This window comes from Pinus tabuliformis, chromosome 5_1 (genome assembly GCF_031772625.1).
Source record: "Pinus tabuliformis cultivar Carrire ecotype Pingquan chromosome 5_1, CPIR1, whole genome shotgun sequence".
Taxonomy (NCBI): Eukaryota; Viridiplantae; Streptophyta; class Pinopsida; order Pinales; family Pinaceae; genus Pinus; species Pinus tabuliformis.
Genome location: NC_142305.1, coordinates 937037954 through 937043953, shown reverse-complemented (window position 1 = coordinate 937043953; position 6000 = coordinate 937037954).

Below are 6000 nucleotides of genomic sequence, written 5' to 3'. Positions count from 1 at the left end.
AAACCTAACCCTAGAAGATGAAATGCCAAATTGTGGGCCCCGTTTGGGTAAATTGGTAGATAAACTTCATGGGGTCATAAATTTGGCATACGATCTCCGTTTGACGCGCACAATATCTCTTTAGAAAGATCTATCTGAGAAATACAACTTTGGGAAGAGCAACATGGGTCTGGTCCGTAGACCCATGTTGCTCCCAGATTTCCCAAAAAATGTCGTTTAGGGCATCAAAATGGCTTTGGAAGTTCAGGACCCAAAAACTGATAAAAATAGTAAACTGTGCTACAATTAAGGAAGCGGAAAAGATGAAAGAAACAATGGTGGGGGTCTAAGTGGACTTGGCAGGTGGCCACAAATATCCACCTAGATCACTTGGCCATCAATTCCCAAGCCTTTTCCTTCATAACCCATTTTCTTCAACAGTTTGGAGCCAATTCCCATGGTATGATTTTCAAAAATAACGAAATCATCATCATGAAACATACATGAATTTATAGAATTACTTTTTATCTCACATGGGTCATGCTACAACTTTTCCAAGGCCTCATCCTTAGCTTGCAGCTGTTGTAGCAAACTATGTTTTTCCCCTTTCTCTTCATGTAGAAGCATCTTCAATCCAACGTTCTCTGTTTGAAGATTTTGTTTATTTTTCTTCAATTCTTCCAAGGCCTCTTTCGTGGCTCGCAACTAAAGCTGCAATCGCTCCTTTTCCTCTGTCCCTTTTTGTAGAGCTTCATACATTATTTCCACCCTTTGGAAAATTTTGAGCATGGTCTCGTACGTCGCTTCTTCATCCTCTATTGCTGCACATTCCATTGTTCACACTTGCAATTCACATCCACGCAAAGACTACTCTGATACCAAACTTGATCCGAGTTGACTCAACTCTCGGATTTAACCAATATCTTTTTCTTTCATGATGTGATTATAATTGCATTTAGAATAGCATAAAGGAACATATATGCATGTTGTACAGAAGAAGGAACATGACAATCATCAGCAACATAAAATAACAAGACGTTGATAACGGAGTTCGTCCAAGAGGGACTATGTCTCTGGGCCCCGGTGTCAAGATAGTGTAGGCCGCTGCATTATGTGTTGTCAATAGTGATGATGTACATAGGTGGTGACGTCGCTATCATACCAGTAAAATTCCCTCATGCAGGAGTGGCTCCACGAGATGTTTCGTTATAGGAACTCTTAGTAAAAAAGGACTCCTATCAGTATTACATAAACTCATGCATGATGATAATGAGCATCCTACCAACATGGCATCAAAGGGATCTCAATGCAAGCATACATGGCGACACATGAGTATCCCGTCAACATGACGACAAAAGGGATCTCAAAAAAAAATGACGAATCATGACAACAAGTACATCCCACAAATGATTCTGCGTCACATCAAGCAGGAACCATGCAACAAGTAAGAAAACAAGATCCCACATGAAACATCAAACATGGATCTGTGCAGCACAATGCATCTCATAGCAAAAAGAAGTACATGAACACACAGCATATACCTCACATCCTGGGGCCATATGAAGAAAAGGATGTCAAACTGTTGAAGCTGGCCATACCATCAATCTCGCGGCGTCGAATCTCATGGAAATTTCTGTTCACACATGAATGCTTACACCTGCACTTCACTTTGAAAAGTGGTTGAAGAATGAAATGATCAAATGGAAAATCTGATTACACCATCAGATTTGCGGCGTCGAATAGGGTAAAATCGATTGTCAAATTTCTGAATTATGAGAAAGTGAAAATCTGGGGCTTAAGGAATATTTTAGATTCCCCTTAGATTCCTCAAAGATTCCCTCCTCCAAGGAATTTGAAGATTTGTTGTTCATATCAAAATTTTGATTGTGCCATCAAGTTTGTGTCGCTGAGAGGTATAGGATTGACATAAAGTTTGTCTAATTTGGACACTGGGAAAATTTCGCCCTCCTGAAAATTTGCCTCAATCGGGGTTCCGCCTGCCTCTTTTTCCTGCTCATGGTTCCATTTTCAAATCAGTTAAAAAATGTGTCTTGAAAATGCGCTCCATCTTGGCCTCCCCGCACTGAGAAAAAGGGTTTATATAAAAATTTCCTCGGCAGAACTATCAATGTAAGGCTGTTGTGGCACATTGGTGGCGGATGAGTTTAGGAAGGTGGAGGTTTCAGGTTCCAAACCCACTCACACCCTTTTTTTTAAATAGGCTTGTCGATTGTTGTAACCGCAACATTTTTTGGCGCGTTTTGGTTTTGTCGTAACACTCAAAATATGGGTGGAGTGTTTGTTTTAAGTGGCGCGTTGTACAACGGTGGGGTTGGTGTATTGATGGCGCGTTATGTGGTTTTGGAATATGCCACGTGGGTAGGGCCGGCGGCTCGGGTTCAACCCCCACCAGCCTTTGTTCATGTATTTAGAGGTGGGTTGGGGTGTGGGCCAGGTCCACTGGAGGTGGCCCGCCCATTGGAGGTGGCCCGCCCTCCCCTTTTAATATTGTTTAATACTTCTTCTTTTTTTTGTGCGGTGGAGTTAGGGGGTCCGGCGGGGTCATGGTCGCCAACCCATATTAATTATTAATATTTGTTTTGGGTCACGGTGGGGGTGGCGGGGGTCATGGCCCGCCACCCATTTTAATATTTTTTGTTTTCATTTTTTTAAAATATAAGATAATTAGGCCTTTTTGAAAATTCAGAAAGTTGATTGAAGGAGTCAATTTAAGTAGGCCATCAATTCGCCCCAAATTTGGCCCAGGTTGGCCGGAATCTGGTGGCCAGATTTTGTCCAAATTGTTGCCTCCTTAACCCTGCCCAGTCACCCAAGTCAACCTTGAACTTTGACTGCTCCTAACTTTCGCATACGGACTCGGTTTGACGAACCATTTGCACTGCTGTGATCACGACGACGAGATCTTCAACATGAACCTAGTTTGAGCACAATCCAAACAATTTGATTTTTGACCCTTCCTGAGTCCACTTGGACTTCTGCATGTGTTTGGAGCCACCTGGATCATCTGCGCGGTTATATAACTATTAGCCGGCAGTTTAATGTGGTGTTCACATGGGAGGGCTGGCCCTCCTAACCCCCAACTCCAAACCATTATAACAACAAATATATGCAGTGAACATAACATGTTAAGAAACAACACGGTGATGTAGTGGTATAACACGATGTATGTTCGAAGCAGGTTCCGGGTTCGACCCCCCGACCGCTATAAAATTTTATCATTGCGCCATAACCCGACCTTTGGGGAGGGACACGTGGCGGCCTCCGCGCTTTCCATGTGTCCCCTCCTCATTGGTCCACTTTCAACCAATGAAAACATGCCACATCACCAAGCTCCCGACCAATAAAAACCTGACACTTTGCGTATTCTGATTGAATCGTTGACCTCCTTTGACTCTTCCACGTCAACAATACAGACTGCTGACTATGCAGTGACTGTATATTTTTTAAAAAAATTATAGCGTTTGGCAAAGCGAACATAACACGATATCTTCCTCACACAAACTCGGTTTCAATGAAACGAGTTGTGTTGGGATCGTTTCACTGAGACAGACATGGTTGTTCAGGTTTCGAGCGATTCTGAGAACTTTGATTTTTTAGCTAAATATCAAGCACCTGATCACCAAGTTAATACCAAGTACAAATTGGAAGGTTGGAACCAAACAAACTAATACACACACAAAACCATAGTCAAACTTCCCCCAAAATGATAAATAACATAAATCAATGAAAAGCCCCAAGGGTTAGATCAATTGGTCAAGTCCCTATCATTAAAGCACCTTTGTTATTGAGAGGTCACGAGTTCAATTCTCTTGAATCCCTTGGGGCCAGGCTCCGTGGTTGAGCCAACAGGAAGTGATCCCTTAAGGTGGATCTACATCGTACAAATACTTCATCGACATAGTGGTCATTGATCTCTGGGGTTTGTGAACCACACAGAAAAGAACATAGATCCTTGAATGCAAAACCAAGCTAGCGAAAGAGATAAAGGACCATAGCACATAATAAAAAATAATTTGTCTATCTACAATAGAGCAAACTACCATGTCCACATGATCTCCACTAGAAGTTTCCAAGGTTAGTAAACTATGTGACTTGAAGGCTTTTAACACAAATTCTAAAACAATTGAGAAGCAATCCACACTATTCACATTTAACTTCTCAAAATGCTCTTGATATTTCATTCTAAAAAAGTGGGGGCCTAACTTGATTTGTAAATTGTTGTGGATATTCCATTGGATATGTTGTCGCAACAGATCTGACAAAACTATATATGAAAATTTGAAATCTACACTATCAAGGATTTATTTTTCTTTAGATTTTTGGATATGTAGATTACCGACAATTGTGTATGTATGCAAATTAAAATTATGCAAGCGACAGAGAAAAACAAAATAAAAAATCATAGACCATGATTTGCACAAGATATGATATGGGAAACCCTTTCGGGAGAAAAACCAACTAGAAACTGAGGTCACTCTGCTCTCTTTCTTTCAATAGAAAATAGTCGTTAGTCAAAATAAGTATGGTTGTGGCTTGTGGGCTACTACAATGCAAAAATCCCCTCTATGTGCTCTATCTCTTACCCCTCTTGGCTATTTTTCTCATCTATGGAACAATTGCATTGGAAAACTATAAAACCCATTTTCCTCCTAGTGGCCCAATTATAACACAACCCTATAATGTACTAGTGGTTAGGTTTAACTACTTCAAATCTTAATCATAGTTACAATATGGACTCTTCTAAAGTCTTATTCATCATAATCACGTGGTTAACCCCTTTAATAAGAATAATGGGGCTTAATGTGGCATCCTCTCGAATTATGGTGGTGAAAGTAGGAAGAACAACTTTTGAGTGACATAACTTTTGCATACAGACTTTGATTGGTGCAATTCTTGCGCGGTTGAAAAGGTTCATATGTGTATAATATTAAAAAGAGGTGCAATTCTAAAGCGACAAAGTTTTACCCCCAAAAAATGTTATTTGATACCAAACTGGGTCTTGCTGGAAAAAATGGTCTTGTGTGATTCCTCCACTTTGTCCACCGTGAAAGCATCGAGATGGATAAACAATATAAATAATCTAATTCGGATCACAACTCATATTGAATTGGAAAAAAATTAGATCCTTACCCCACCTTTTACAAACATAACTCAAAACAACAACTCATGTAAACATCCACCATAATGAAAAATCACCACACCAAGGCAACAATCTATCTAAATGAATATCATAGAGTCTCTTACGAGGCATAGGTCAACCAAGTGTAATCATATTTACCACTTATGAGCTGCTTCCTCTTATAGATCTTAATAATCCCACTCTGCTTAATAAAAAAATCTTCTTAGCACTTCAAAATCCCCATTGCCATAAAATGGAGCAAGCAAATGGAAGGATACGTTATTGCATTGGAAATAATACATGTATAAGTGTCACATGGCATTACATTATGCAAATGTTATAATACGACCTCCAAGTTATGCTATAATCAAATGTTTGAAAAATAATCCTTTTAATAATTTGGAAAATAAATCTTTGTCTTTTCAAAGTTAAACATTATAAGTTGCATTGGTCAATCCTAAACTAATAATGGTCAACGATCTAATCGAGAATGATTTTGTAACCATATTTAAAGTTAATTAATAAGGACATAAAAACTTAATACTTACAATATAACAAGATTCTTAACCGCAAATATTCAATCCCCGCTTTACCAAAGATATTATTAACTTGTAAATAGGCTTTGCTACAATACCATATACCATGGTTTATCAATACGATTTGCTCAAAAACTATAACTCACTTCACAATCAAAATATTTTATTTTAATTTAATTTCATAATATTTTTCTAATAAAATTTAAAAGGAAAAAAGTTATATTTTTGAAATATATCTAAACCCTCTACCCTCACTACACCTAAAAATATTCCAAGGATATTCCATAGAGATTAAATCAAGGTTTTAATAAAATAAAAAATGAGGATATTTTTATATATAAAAAT